The following is a 16832-nucleotide window of genomic DNA, read 5'->3' on the forward strand; positions in this document are numbered from 1 at the left end:
TCACACTGCTAGGGATAACATGACAACATGTAGAAAACATTTAACTTTTTAGCTTCTAGGACAGAACAATTTCTCTCCTGGAGTTGAGCCTAGGAAATAGTAAGACTAAGAACAAATAGTCCTATATTAGGATATTCATTGCAATCTTCAATTATTAAAAAAAAATAGGTATGATGGTCAATTTTATGTCAACTTGACTAGACTATGGGGCGCCCAGATATCTGGTTAAACATTATTCGGGGTATGTCCACAAAGGTGTTTCTGGATGAGATTAATAAATTTAAATCAGTGGCCTTGAGTAAAGCACATGGCTCTCCCTGTTGAGAGTGGGGCTCATCTAGTTAGTTGAAGGCCTACACAGAACAAAAGGCTGAGTGAGGGAGAATTCACTCTCTCTGCCAACATTTGAGCTGGGACAACAGTACTCCCCTGCCCTGGGTCTCCAACTTGCATATTGCAGATCTTGGGACTTCTCAATCTCCCTAATTGCATGAGCCAATTCCTTATAAATAATCTCTTCATCTATTTTCTATAATTACACATATATAGCCTATTGCTTCTGTTTCTCTGGAGAACCCTTACTAGTACAAGTGGTAATCTAATTGTTTAAAAACAGATAATGGGTTAAAATTTTACACTGATGAGCACAAACTCTTTCAGAAAACCTGGAATAAAAACCAACTCTCAAATACTCTATGGTATTTTCAGAATCTTACTATTAAAATGGAGTTTTACAAACAATCCTCTGCACATAAAATTAAGTAAGCTTTTACTTTCCTCCCTAAAGTATTGTTAGGATCATTTGGTTGATACATTTCATATCAACTGTAGTGGATTAAAGATGGCCAAAAATTTGTCTCTCCCTCCTGAGAAGTGCAGTGTAATTCTTCATTTCATTGATTCTAGACTTCATTTGTGTCTTCTGTGACCAACAGAATACAATGGAAATAATGTGCCAGTTCTGGAGTACTCTTCTTTTTTTTTTAATCTTCATGACTATTTTAAACAAGTCAAACATTTCTTAAACAGGCAAAGATTTTTTTTTAAAGCTCTTTATTGGAATATAATTGCTTTACACTCTTGTGCCAGTTTTTGAGGTACACCAAAGTGAATCAGCTGTGTTTATACATATATCCCCATATGCTCTCCCTCCCACGACTCCCTCCCACCCTCCCTATCCTGGCCCTCTAAGTCATCACCCACCATCAAGTTTATCTCCCTATGTTATACAGCAACTTCCCACTAGCTATTTTACAGTTGGTAGTGCATATATGTCAATGCTACTCTCTCACTTTGTCCCAGCTTCCCCTTTGTGCCCCCCCACCCCATGTCCTCAAGTCCATTCTCTATATTTGCATCTTTATTCTTGCCCTGTCACTGGGTTCATCAGTACCGTTTTTTTAGATTCCATATATATGAGTTAGCATATGGTATTTGTTTTTCTCTCTCTGGCTTACTTCACTCTGTATGACAGTCTCTAGGTCTATCCACCTCATTACATATAGCTCCATTTGATTCCTTTTTATGGCTGAGTAATATTCCACTGTATGTATGTGCCACATCTTCTTTATCCATTCATCTGTTGATGGGCATTTAGGTGGCTTCCATGTCCTGGCTATTGTAAATGGTACTGCAATGAACATTATGGTACATGTTTCTTTTTGTATTATGGTTTTCTCTGGGTATATGCCCAGTAGTGGGATTGCTGGATCATATGGTATTTCCATTTTTCGTTTTTTAAGGAACCTACAAACTGTTTTCCAACTAACTGGCTGTACCAACTTACATTCCCACCAACAGTGCAGGAGAGTTCCCTTTTCTCCACACCCTCTCCAACATTTATTGTTTCTAGATTTTTTGATGATGGCCATTCTGCCCAGTGTGAGGTGATACCTCATTGTGGCTTTGGCTTGTATTTCTCTAATGATTAGTGATGTCGAGCATCTTTTCATGTGTTTGTCAGCCATCTGCATGTCTTCTTTGCAGAAATGTCTATTTAGGTCTTCTGCCCATTTGTGGATTGGGTTATTTGCTTTTTTGGTATTAAGCTGCATGAGCTGCTTGTATATTTTGAAGATTAATCCTTTGTCCGTTGCTTCATTGGCAAATATTTTCTTCCATTCTGAGAGTTGTCTTCTTGTCTTGTTTATGGTTTCTTTGGCTGTGCAAATGCTTAAGGAGCTTTCATTTCCTATCTTTTGGAAGTGTGGTCACATGGAAAGGTCCATGTAGCAGACTACTGCAGTCTCCTTCTAAGCAAGCTTCCTAATCTCTAAGTTAAAGCCAGAACCAACTTCCTAGCCAAGAGAGTAAGTCGTCTTCAAGTTAACCCACCAGTTTCAGTTGAGCTTCCTCAGCTGAGGTTTCATACAACAAGGATTAACTATCTCCTGAGCCTTGTGTAACAAGACAAATATCATGAGCATATTGGTGATAGTTATTTCAAAATAAGCCTGTAGTTTCCAAACTGTACATCTCAGAGTGCTGTAGTGAACCCCCAAGGGTTTCATGGGACATTTTAAATTTTAGGGAGAAACACAATATATGAAACCTATCAGATATTGTATGATTCATTAGTTTCATGTAGTTAACAGTTTCAACATTAGAATGGATTACAATTCTTTCAGTGACAACATATCTTTACAAAGCTGTTTTTTCATCAGTCCCAGGTTAAAAAGAAAGTACTCTGTGAAAATTAATGTGAAAAAAGAAATGATGTTGTGATATGCAAACTGTTTCCAAGGTTTGAGGAGTAGGCAGTGCCCAATAGGTACAGACATCCTGTTTATAAGTAGTTATAGTTATTTAGGAGTGAAATATTTTTCCTCAATTTTATGTGCATTTTTTTCAAATGTCATTAGGCTATTAGGCCATGCACACTTATTAAGCTGTTTGTTCCTCTTCTTAATAAATAAAACCATTTTCCCTAGAAGTGCTGTGAAAAACAAATATTGAGACACTAAGAGTCCCATAAACTGAGAAAATCTGGGGAACTGTGCTATAAATCCTTACAGAATGCTATTTAGTCCATAAAACAAACATTTCATTTCTTGCAAAAATGGTTATGATAAAGCCATTAAATTAAAACTGCTTTGCAAAATAATTTATGTAACATACAGCATTTTAGTATGATCTGAATTCTATGAGATCTTAATATAGATATACTTTTATTTCAAATAAAGGGTGAAAAGAGATAGGTTTATTTCTGGCTAATGGATTATGGAATGTAGAAAACTAAAAATTTCAGGCTCTGATAACAGACTCTCTCCCTAAATTTGATTATTTACTATTGGTAGGACCTTGAATATGTTACTTTTCTGTGCTCTAGTGTCTTCATCTGTAAAATGGATATAATCATAGAACCAAATTCATGGAGTTCTTTTGGAAATTACTTTTAAAAATTGTTAATTACAATGAGTAGCACAGAATTCAATAAACATTAGTAATGATTATTAGGATGCTGTCTTATTTCTAATTCTTTATGCTTCATGAAATGAACTACTTTGTAATGCTAAACAATATTAGAAATGTTATTAAAGCAAAGACATTCATGTTACTCTTCTATGGCCTACATTTAAATGCTTTTTTTCAATTTCTTCCCTTTCTCCTTCTCTTCCTCATTCTCCAGAATTCTGATCTTGCTTACAGAATGTGATGGAAATATAGCAACGGTATCATACAACGGACTCTACTGAAACTGTATATTCTAGAAGCAGCATTGAAACAAGACTGTTTTAGCAAGGGGCCTTCTATGAAAATAAAGCAAGAAAGAAATTGAATAAAGATCTGAGATTGAGCCTGGAATTTAGCTAGGAACAGTTCTAACTGTAGATGGGAAAATTTAGGTAGAGGGGTTCAAAGTGAGAACCTTTGGTGCCACAAATGAGTCATGGCAAGTGGCCAAGGACTGAAAGTGGCTAGAGAGTGGTCTCAGGTGTCTGGTTCATATTTGTGCCATTTGCGCTTAAGTATGTATGTGTGTATATGTGTGTGCATGTAAGTGTGGGTTTGTGTGTATGTGTGTGTGATGCAAGCAACATCCAATTTAAATAAAGAGATGGGCAGCTCTTCCCTTTAGTGACTGTCATTATCATGTGAGATTCTTGTACCTGTAAATAAGTGTAGGTTTCACTAGCCTAAGATTATAAGGTTAATGGATCTGCAGAAACGTGTTTTAATACTGACTACTAAAAAAAAAAATGGCTTTCTACCTTATTACGGAGGCCAAGAGTAATGACTTCCAAAGTATGGCCTGTGAGTTTACTTCAGTTTCTAAATGTTGAATGTCTGTTTTTAAATTTATGATGTGTGAATATATTAGAAAAAAGTAAACTATTTGCTTTGCTTTAATGCAAAATGATGCTGAAATTTCATCTATAATAATGATACAAAATTTATTATTTAAGCAAAAATACTACTTGCAACTATATGTAATGCTTAAATTGACATACTCATGCAGCTGATATATATGGCTAACTGCAGTTTGTGAAACACTGCATTAAGAGAGTGGATTTGACAAATTAGAGGAACGAGAGCATGAAAGTGATGAACAATATTATGTCCTGAATGTTTTGATGGAGGGATTAAATAGCTTTGTTCTTCTCCCCGTAACTTCGCTTCCCTAATTTACCGAAAATACCTATTGTTCCTTGCCTTTGATGTGTGATATTGTGCATGTGTCACAGTAAAGGACAGTTTTTGATTGGTGATTTTTTCCAGATGACTGGCAAGGGTGTTAGAGGTTCCACCACAGCTTGCATCAGTCACCCAAGAGGGCACACCTTCCTGCCACTCAGCTCATCTGATTAACACTTCACAGGCTGATAAATATGCTCCCTTTCCTAGAATTTTTAATTGTCACAGAAAGGGCAGCTCTCTATGCATATAATATCTGTCACTGTAGAGCAAGACTCACACAGGGAAAAATTAGAGTTCATCCCAATTCTAGTCAATTTCAGTAAATACTTGTTCTATTATTCTTGACAATGCTACAACATATTTTTGAAATGGGAAATTATTTTATGCATAACTTAAAGCCCTGAGTTTTATAAATGTAAAGGGAATAATGGAAACTTAGAAGTTAACACAAATAGGGTGGACATGTTTTAAAATCAGAAATGCTGAATTTTCTAGAATAGAAAATTCATTCCAATGTCACAGTATTAGACATTTCTAATAGTTCTAATATTTATTGCTACTTCAAATTTCATTATTTATCAAGTAGCATTAATATCTGTCTAAAAGGAACACATGAAACGTTCAAAATAATTGGAAAACTATATCTTAATAAGTTCTTAGAATAAATATGAAACTTTCAGAAAATAGGAAGCTATGTCTCATAAGTTCTAGGTCTATGCTGGCTAAAAAAATGTAACACATGCCATGCTTCTTCAGATGTCTCTTAATAAAATGTTAATTTCCACAGTGGGGAATGGTTGCAGTAAAGGTTTTCCACAGGTGGAAACTGATCTTCTCTTAATGTTCTACATAAAGTCTTTATGTTAATAAGAGGAAAAATGTATTCCAATAGCAACCACCCTTTATCATCTTTCCCTCCTGCACCCTATAAGAGTAACATGCTTGTTAAAAAGAATAGATAAAAATTATGGCAGTGAACACAACTTCTCTTCCTTATTATTATTTACGATAATTGTAAAATATTCTCATATAATTTGTGAAGACAAAGATATCAAAATTATGTATCTTTTCATTCTGTTAATTTAATAATTTTCCTAATAATAATTGTTTTCATAATTCCTAATAATAATTGTTTTCTTTTTGAAGAGCATTTATGCTAACATAAATACTTGTAAGTTGACTCAAAAGTAGAAATTTTTTTGTTGTCTGATCAATAAAATAGACACTGTCTACAGTAACAATTTCACATAGACTCAGTCATTATCTTTAAACTGCCTTACCAAACAGTTTTGAAGTGTCAGGAAATCATACATGTTCTTGAAAAATAATGTACTTCTGTATCAGAAATACTCAGAGTAGAATTAGGAGAAATTTAGTAAGTCTAAAGCAACATTAGCATCCCCCTATGTGACAGAAGAAATATTTTAAATATAGAGATATCATCAATTTGTATAATTTTTTTAAGCTCCACCCCCACCCTACCCAATGCTGCTGGTTTCTTCAAAGGAATGAAATGCTTTATCTTCTTGACAGAACAAATTGACTGGAAAATTACATAAACCCTTCAGCAGATGTTCTTTCCCACTTTGTTTGGGAATATGCATTGCTGTACAGTGTTTCCAAGACCCATGTGGAGATAGGCTTGGAGGATGCAATCAATGTAGGCTAAGTCTACTATAATGTATTCAAAGGCTGCTACTAGTTATTCTTTGGTTGTACAGTCAAGTATAATTTGGGCTATAAACCATAATACTATTTCCTAATTTTTTAAAATTATTAAACATTCAAAAGATTTAAGCTATTCAAATTAGCCCTACAAACTCAAGCACATTCCTACTCAAGTGAAATTCCAAGGTCCAAATTGCTAGAAATGTGTTTGCCATAATGAATGAGTCTTGAAGTCAAGATCATTAGGAAGCGAAGAATAGGAAAAAGAAACCAACCTTGACTTGCAACCTCCCTACATCATCTCTCTATCGGTATGTCATACTGTGCAACTCAGATGGCATCTTCAATATCATAATGCACACCATTGAGATAAGCATCTGTATAACAATCTGAATTGTCATCCATCTCTCTGTGAACAGTGCACTGAAACTTGGTATCACTTAATGCTAAATGACATTCATCTACATAGTCTGCCTCTCCGTCTAGCATGGTAAACTTGCATTTCATCCTCTTAGTTTTCAGGCTTTGCAAAAATATAGTTTGCCATGCAGTTAAAAATAAGAAAAAGTAATGTAACCAGCTCTCAATAAAAGGATATCAAGCTGTAAAAACAATTTGCATATAAAAACATCTCAAAGGAGGTGCTCACATTCCCTACACATTGCAAATTCTTAGCAACTCTATGGAATACATTGGTATTTTCAGATAAAGGGATCATTTTTAGAGGGAAAGGGGAGTGAGCCACCCCACAAGTGGAAGAAATATTTTAATGGAAATTCCAAAAGTTATAGAAAGTCAGAAAAAATTCAAAATAATCTTGGTGTAAACTAAAATAATGATTGCTATGGTAACATGATTCATGATTCATGGATAGGCAAGTGTTCCCTACACGAGCTTTAATAATGTAAGCTGGGTTTCCACTGAACTGTTGATTATGAATCATAAAAAGTAACACTTCATAGAAATTATCACCTCCTAAAAGAAAATAGTCAGAATTTGATAGCTCAATCCAAGTAGATTTTCTGATAACTAATTAAGATTTTATTTTGGTTATTTCTTCCAAATATTTGATTTTAAGCCCAGCAATAAAAGGGTAATTGTTTTCACCATTTTTTTTTCTTACTTAAAAGAGCCAGGGTTTTGCACTGATTAAAAGCTAGGCTGCCTCCGAAATACTTAAGGTCTATTTAATTAATTCTTCCAGCCATTAAATGTGTTTCATTGTTCAAGCCATTCTCTGGATGCCATGCTTCCCATGTGTAAAATTATGGAGGTTCCTAGTTCCCCTCTAAGATCCACTGGGCACCGTGGTAAAGAAGTAGAGAGATGCTAGCAGAAGAGGGTGTTTGGGAAGGCTTGGATCGCATGTAAAGTGATATGGATTTTATTCTGTAGGCGAGGAGCCTCTTAATGTGTTTCAACCACAGAGGCAACATCAGTTATCAATGCTTCAAGGCTAAAGGTTTGAAGAAAACCCAAAAAAGTAAAATTGACTTACAAAAGTTATGATTACTAAGTAATAATTGATAGAATTTCTTTTTTACATTTTGCATGTTATTAAATAGGTTAGAATGAAAAGAAAAATCAGCCAGGAAAAATATGTAAAAAGTGGATTTTTTTTTTCTTTGATTTCTGCTTCATTTCCCCTGATGGCAAAGATTTTCTTGAAATGCTTTATATTTTTTTTTCTAAGGAGCAAATACATTCTTTTGAAATGTGATTTGGATTTACAAAAAATAATCTACTTTCATATACCAGAATTTAAAAAAATAAAAAGCCTCTTCAGTTTCAAAGTTTGCACAATTGTCGGTGTTTCTGTCCTTTACATATATATTAAATTGCTCTTTTCCTTATATAAAAAAGAAACAGTTGAATCTGGTGAATTTCTGAGAATATTCTACTATAATCATGGTATCAGCACTATACTAAGTACTCTCAGTTTAGTAAAGCCTCTGAGACTCCCTATAAAATTAGAATGCCTTTCTTTAGATAAGTGGCTAAACTACTGCTAATAGCCTACCCCCTTCTTTATTGTTTTAAGCACACTACCAGCAAAGTAAATATAGTATATAGCTTTCAGAATAATAAGGACATCTGGTAGGGCTATCTTTAATTTTTTTTCCTTTGAATACTCTATTATTATTTAGTACCGCAAGTGCTTCACACTTAAAATTGTTTAAACCAAATATGGCTGTGATGAGAATTCAAATCTATCATTGTTCTGGAAAATATCACATGGGCAAAACAAATACAAGTTAAAAGACAATACCCTGCACCAAAAGCAATAACGCCAACATTTCAAAATGATAATACCATATCAGAAAATATCTATAAAAACCTTCATGAAGCATAATTTCCTTTAAATCAAATAGGTAGATACTCCATTTTTTTCTTTTAAACTACTATCTTTTTTCTATCACCAGGTAAAAACGACTCAACCTAGCTTTATGTGTCTATAATCTGGCATATCAGGAATATTGTCATTTTTATGGGATAATCACCTTGTTTAGATTTTTTCTACAATTTACAATTTATACAGTAATTCTAAAACTTGCAATTATTTAAAAAATGGTAGTGTGGGTGGGAGATACTTTTATCTCAGAGGCAAACACTTAACTGTTTAATAAAAGTTTCAGGTAAAGTACATAAACTCACCATAAAAAAGGATGTTCAAACATAATAGAATAAAACAAAACTTGCCTGACTCTATCATTAGATAAAAATGCATATTTCTGAAGTCTCATGGCTCTTTAAAGCTGCAGTTTACTGCATGAGTTTCAGCAAAAGAAATCCAGTTTATTCAGGGCTCCATCCACTCATAGCCTGTATCTCTGATTTAGATTGTTTTATATGACTCTTTGACTTGAAATACATTATCCATCAAATCCTTTTCATATCATCTAACTAGAATGAATATTATCTATTTTGTTATGTGCTCTTTCTGTTTTAATCCACCTCTATTTCCATACTCCAGCATATATGTTTGTTCAGCAAACCTTGGTTTTGTCTGATCATCAGCCCAATTATTTACACATCATTTAAATTTTAATAACTTAAATCATAGGAATTTAAAGAATAATGGGGCTCAATCGAAGTTAGTAAATATTCTCTTGTTAGAAATGTCCACACATAATATAAGTTAACTCTACACTGACCAGAGCTTCTGTGATTATGCTGTATTCGGTAAAATTCTGGAGGTGACTGCTTTCTACCTACAGTTCATGAGCACCAGGACATTTAAAACTGGAAAGTGGGCAGAAGGAAATTCTCAGGAAGAACTACAACCAAAATGTAATAAATTTTCTGTAATAAACAGAACATGTATCAAAATATACGAGGGTGAGTCAAAAATTACCCTCACTCTGGTTATATTAAAACTTGTGTTGGCTGCACTGTCTTATCAGTGTTTTTCATTCAAGGCTACTGTCTCCCCAGTCACTGCTGTGCAGGTGTGAACATGTTACATCCGTTCATTTGTATCTGTGATGCAAGCAAAAACGGATGCCCTACTTGTGATCTGCAGGACAGAAGAGCAGCATGCAGTGATTTGTTTCTTGTGGCCTGAGGGTGTACCTGGTGCTGTTATTTATCGAAGACTTTGTGTGCAGTATGGAGAAAGTGTTTTGACACAAAGAAGTGTGCATGAATGGATAGAGAAATTCAAGGAAGATCACACAAGTGTTAGCCATCAAGAAGGAGCTGGACGCCTGTCCACGTCCACAGCTGAAGACAACATTGAGCGAACACGTGAAATGATTCTGTTGAATAGACAAGTGACAGTGGATTATGTGGTAACTCATTTGCAAATCAGCCATGGCTCAAAGGTTCAGCAATCAACAGTGCTCGTTACAGTGAGATGCTATTGAAGAGCTGAAGCCTAAATTTAGGATTAAACGCAGAGGACTGCTATCCAAGGGCGTGGTGATCTTGCATGACAATACACATCCGCACACTTCTGCCCACACTGTCCACACTCTGCAAAAACTTCATTTTGAGGTGTTAAAGCATCCTCCCTAAAGTCCTGATCTTGCTCCATCAGACTTTCACCTGTTTGGTCTCTTGAAAGCAGCCCTATGAGGACGAAGATTCACTTCTGATAAAGAAGTGAAAACAGCAGTGCATTTGTGGCTAACAGCTCAGCCTAAAACATTTTTGAATGAGGGAATATGAAAGCTTGTTGACAGATGGACAAAGTGCATTGAAAAGCAAGGAGATTATGTCAAAATATGATGTATTTGTCTTTTCTAAAAGTTAATTAAAGTAAGTTCTACAGTCAGAGTGTGGATAATTTTTGACTCACCTTTGTATAACACATGTATGTGAAAAGTAAAATTTTTAACCACTTAAAATCAAGCCAGTTCTATTGACTCCCCATATTTTACCCTCAACCAAATCCATTTAACACTTATAAAGTATATGAAAATCCCTAAGAATTGACTAGGTTATATTTTTTTTTTTGGTTTTTGTTTGTTTTTCCTTCTGTTCTCAACTGTGTCTAATGCTCTCAGTTTCATAATTCCAGTTTCAGGAATATCCTTAGGATTTCTTCAAACAAAGTTAAAGGTAGGTACTCCACAAATCACTGCAGAGATTCTCTTTACTGCTATGGATTTACTGCCACCATTCTCACTGTAAATTATTTTGCAGAGAGATAAGGGTCTGGGAGAAGTCAGAAGGTTTAGGGTTCAGGAATAATTTTCAGAAAAATGTGATCTCAGTATTGTGCTCTTTTAAAAATAACCTACAAGAGTAAAGAAGCCAATTGGAAATTTATCTTACTGTCAGCTGTGTTAGGTCTCATCACCATTTTTTATTTAAAAAGGAAGACAAATGAGCAGAGCACATTCAGAGCACACCAAGCTCGCATTCTAAGTGGGTATTCAGATATATCACAGCCCTTTATAATAATAAAAACCTCATATGATCATAAAAATAATAGTCAAGGAAACTCAGCTGACTATGTTACTTTCAATTATACAGACGTATTTTGAAGAAAAATAATTTTTAAATATTTCATGTAATAATAGAAAAGTCAGCAATATTTACTTGAAATTTATAAAGATTTCCAATTGAGTATTGAATTGGCATAGAAACACACAAAAGGGTCGTGTGTGTGTGTGTGTGTGTGTGTTAGGGACAATGAATTATGAGGATACAAGATATAGGATAAAGATGACAAAGGTAAGATACCAGATTGAAAATATATGTGTTCTGATAAGTGATACATACATCAAATAGCTGTTTAGAAAAAGTAGTCAAGGGTGCTGTTGAGGGTATTCTGTGGGCCATGCTTTTGTATGTACACTATCTCCCTCTTAAGTTAACATTTAACAATTACGCTGTCAATTCTTCCACCATGTGCAATATAAGCTCACAGGTGCATAAGTAAATGGACAATAAATGGTCTTCTACAAATAAATACACTTCGATGGTTTTATTCTCTGGGGAAATTTTTCCCTTCCTGAACATTACTATTGTAAAAGCTCATTAATTGAAAAATTGGAATATTTTGAAAAAATCATTTGATTAATTTATCTAAAATCCACATTCTGTGTTAGTTAAAAAAAGCATTTTTTTCATAAATGGCAATCATACTATGAGCTGCAGTTTTCGGTTTGTATAGACAAAAGTATAAAACGGAGTACTGTCATTTTAAATATACATAACTGTAATTGTTACTAATATCATCAATTTCAGGTAGGCATTATTTCGTTAAGGTAGTTATAATGAACTTTGTATTTATTAGATGATACTAGAGATGTCAATTTATTTCTTTTTAATATTAATCTTTAATAACATAATTTATTCTTCTGGGTACAGATTATAGATTCTACAAAGCAATTTAATATTTACATAGGAGCAGCTGGTTGCCTATTAGGACCAAGAGAAATCTCTTTTTTTCTACCTCTGTAAATCTGAATAAATACATACATACACACACACATATGTAAATTTTGCGAAGCATTTTAACCTAGGTAACTGATTATGAAACTTAGAAAATAATGTATATCAGATGTCAAATGTGAAATATTAGGTCACTAAGAATTTCTCTGGTTTCTATATTTTCTAGGCAGTGACTTTCTCCATAAAAAAGAGTCCTTATGCAATATGAATTCTCATCTTCTTACCACTTAGCATAGATTTGCACTATATTCTTCTAAATTTTGTTAGACTTGACATTCTAGCTCTTTCAAATAAAGTCCACAGATATGAAAAAAAAATTATAAGTGAAGTTATGTTAACTATTCAGCATTATCAACATTCAATACCAAGATTTTAAAAGTGAAAAAATAATTTAAAAACAGCAATTTTTTATAACACAAAAACAGGAAGCATTGTGGATTGTGTCTTAAACTTAAAAACTGGAAGTTCTTTCAATGTCTCCAATTTCCTAAATGTATCTGGTAGATAAGTATCTGTAGACACAATCTCTAAAGTTACCTTCAGAAGAATAAAGTTACTAATGTTACTCTAGAAGAGTAATCTTGTCCTTTTATGTTTCATTCTGTACAGAAAATGGACAGGAGATTCTAAACTGGGAGAGGACTTAAATACCATAGGATACCCTAAGAACATAGGATGTTCTCTGGGAACTCAAAATACAAATATGTTGAGGAGGACTAAATGAATGGAAAGCATGGTAGTATATCCATGACTGGGAAATACAGCCTTGAGGTTTTATTTAAACTGTAGAAGCTTATAAGATTTTAACAGTTTCCTGTGTGTATCAGCTCCTCAAACCCTTTCAAGTCCTTCTTCAATTGCCAGTGGTATAATAACAAACCTTATTAAAGGACCTTGAAAAAGAAGATTATTTACCAAGGTGCATTGTGTAACACTGGTTCTTAAAATATTCTAGGAGGAAAAGAGTTTTGTATTCAAGTAAGTTTATGAAATTCTGTGCAGTACGTCTCACTCTTGGAGATGGCTAATGCACATTTCCATTTGACATTGCATCATGAGCAGTTTCTACTATACTCACTAACCTCTGAACATATTTTTAATGACTGCGTAATCTACCTATATCTATATATAGATGTGTGTGTGTGTTCTATAATTTATCCATTTTTCTACAGTTAACATAAGGATTTTCAACAGTCTGATTTTATTAACAATACGGTACATAAAGTTTCATGCATATTTCTGATGATTTTTATGGAATAGAGCACTAGAATTGGAAATAATAATGAATCATACTGTATGAGTATTATAATGTTCCTGATAAATATTGCCAATTTGCCTTCCGGAAAGTTAAACCAATATATGACTATATTACAGTATATATTCCCAAAGTTACACACATAAGAGCTTTTACAAATCAACATTAAAATTCCAAAGAACAAGGAGCAAATCAAATGATTATAAATAAAAAAGTAATGTGCAAACTCTTGCACAATTAAAATAATGTGAATTAAATCAATGACTAGATATGTTTAACCTCTTAGATTAACCAAAGTAATTTGAGAATTAAAATAATATTGTAGATGTTCTTTACACTGGTAATAGGATGTCAACTTTGCCCAAAACTGCAGGAAAGTAATTTAGCAATATTTATCATGACCCCTAAAATAATTTATTTCTTTGATACTATTTTAGAATATTAGAAATGTGGTTAGAATTATTTTGTTTAAGGGTGATAAACACAGCATCATTAATAGCAGCTAAATTTTTTTTAATGGTCAAGAGTAGAGGACAGGCATATTTATGTTGATACTGTTAACATTGCCTAATGATCCATTCTCTCCTACTTCTTTTGTTAAAGCAACCCTCAAATGTTAATTAATGTATAACCACCTAGAATAAATACTATAACTCTAAGTCTTTCTTTCCACTAGGGTGGTTACATGGCTAAATTCATGCCAGTTGGATGTAAGCAGAAAATAAATGTGCAACATCTGTGGCCTTAAAATGAAAGGTAGTCCTCTACCACGCCTCTTGCCTTGCTGTAATGTGGACTTGATAGAATGAGCTGGAACAACCATCTTCATCCATGAGATGGAAGTATGAATGGCAGAGGAACAACGTATACGAATCTTGGATCTCTAATACTTTTGGTGCTGCAGGAAATCCTGCACCACCTAGCTCTGAGACTTTTACATGAAAGATAAATAAAGGTTTATCTTATTTAAACTATTACTGTTTTGGCTTCTTTTATCACAGTAGAAAAAAACCACCTCTTAAGCACATGATATATACTTGTAGGCATATAATGTAGCAACTAAAAGCCTCCTAATGGCATGAGAACAACTAATAAAATAATATTTCAGAAAGACAGCAAAATATATTATGCCAATTTTCCACATTATGTGATTCCAAAATAATAAAGAAAAGTAATCTCCAAAATGTTAATGGGAGTGAAGTTTTGATGGTAAGATTAGGGATGACTTTTAAGATGTGCTTCTTATTCCAGTCTAATCATGAGAAAAATATCAGATAGATTCCAGTTGAGGGGCATTTTATAAAATACCTGGCCTGTAATTTCCAAACACTGTCAAGGTCATCAAAAACAAGGCAAGTCTGAGAAACTGTTATAGCCAAGAAGAGCTTCAGGAGACAAGATAACTAAATGTAGTATGGTGTCCTGGATGAGATCTTGAAATAGAAAAAAAAAAAATTAGGTATAATCTAAGAAAATCTTAAAATGGGATTTAGCTAATAATGTATTAATATAAGTTTATTAATTGTGACATGTAACATCGTAATGTAAGATGTTAACAACAGAGAAAATTGGGTGTGGGCTGTATGGGAACTGTTATGTAGGAACTGCTGAGCAGAACACAGTGCATGGTAACCAATGCCAGGAAAGGACGTCAATTATTGATACATGGAGGACAGCAAAGATCATCACAAGGTCAGATACCAGGAGTGGATGTCCAGACACTTCTGCCCATAGCACCTTGGTATCTGATTCACCAAGTAAAGCACCACACTGTCAAGCACTGGATGGGACAAGGCTTTTAGTTACATGGTGAAGAGACAGAACAAAATCAGTTCCGATAGTGTGTGTCAGTCCCTCACGGCGAGCGGGTGCCCCTGGCAGCCAATACTAGGCAATGGGCCTACATGTATCCCTCTGGTGCTGCCTCGGAAGAATCTTGACCCCTCTCCTGCCAAACACTGAAAGCTAGGGACATGCCTGAAGGCTCCTGACATACGCTTCTGAGCAGAACAACAGAACCCTCATTGAGCTTGAAACAGACTTCGGCTCTTTACCTCTTGGTAAAGAAGATCAAGGCTAATGGCCTATCCTCATGCGGCTGAGTGTGTCCAAAGACTGTGCACATGAGACTGCCTTTCTCAACAGGAAGCTTCGTACTATCTTCATAACATTTCTGTAAATATAAATCTACTCCAGATTTAAAAAAAAAAAAGCTTTATTAAAAAGTGTTCCAGGCACTATTGCAGGCTACAGACTTTGTTACCAATCTGTTAGCGCACTTTGTCTGTGTGGGCAGAAGCAGGGCCTGCGAAATCTCTAGGTTCTGCCAGATTTCCCCCTTCAGCTCTTCTGACTCCTGAGCTAAACATAGCTCCATGACGAAGGGCATCAGCATCTCCTGCAAGTCACTAGCATCACTGAAGCTGGAGGCTTGGAGGCAGTGATGAATCAGTCTGAATCCCAGTCCTTTTCATGGATTCCAGTTTTCCTTTACTCTCCTCTATTTCATGTCCTTCTTAACTGCTCATTTGCCTGACCTGCTGACCTGAAATCTACCACCAGGGGCTGAAGCAACAGTTAAACTGTTTAACCGGGTCCCAACCAACATAAGGTAAAATCCATATAATAAATCCCATATGTTATATTTTCCCTAATCATTGTTTTTCTGATAAAATATTGCCTGCTAACTCTATATAATATCCATTAAGAACGTTTGTTAAAAATCTTATATATTGAGCACCGTCTAATTTCAAGGGCTAAGGGTCATAGACAGAGTCAATCAACCACTAGGAGGCTGAAGACTAGCAGACAATATGTCCTTGGATTCTGATACAGTGTCTTGGAACCTCCTGAAATGCTGCCATCTTCCAAAAGGAATCAAGACAAACAACCAATTTGTTGAGCTCGCCATTGAAGAATTAATAACATTAATGAAATATACTATCAAATCACTATATATTCTAGTTCTTTTCTACTTTCAAATTCATTACATCTACCATGAAAATAAAAGCTATTTTTAGTGGTCAAAAGACATAAAATGATTAATCACATATCTACTAATGACATTTTAAAAGTACCTCAGCCCAGAAATGTGACACTACAATCATTAAAAATCAGATTCAATTTTCAAAGATACTAATCTTAAACTTTATACTGCTGGCAGATACATAAAATTATACCCAGTAAGCTCAGATGCTCTGGATAATGGAAAAGCTCAGTTCTATGGTGCTGCCAGAAAATAATATGCTTTTAGAAATTCTGCAAGTTGAGTTGGGTGATAACTGATCAGAATATGACAAAGTGATGTTACAAATTGTTCAGAACAGAAAAATTCCAGATCCAAAGAGATACTTTTTTTGAGACACTG

Source organism: Hippopotamus amphibius, chromosome 6 (genome assembly GCF_030028045.1).
Source record: "Hippopotamus amphibius kiboko isolate mHipAmp2 chromosome 6, mHipAmp2.hap2, whole genome shotgun sequence".
NCBI classification, from domain to species: Eukaryota; Metazoa; Chordata; class Mammalia; order Artiodactyla; family Hippopotamidae; genus Hippopotamus; species Hippopotamus amphibius.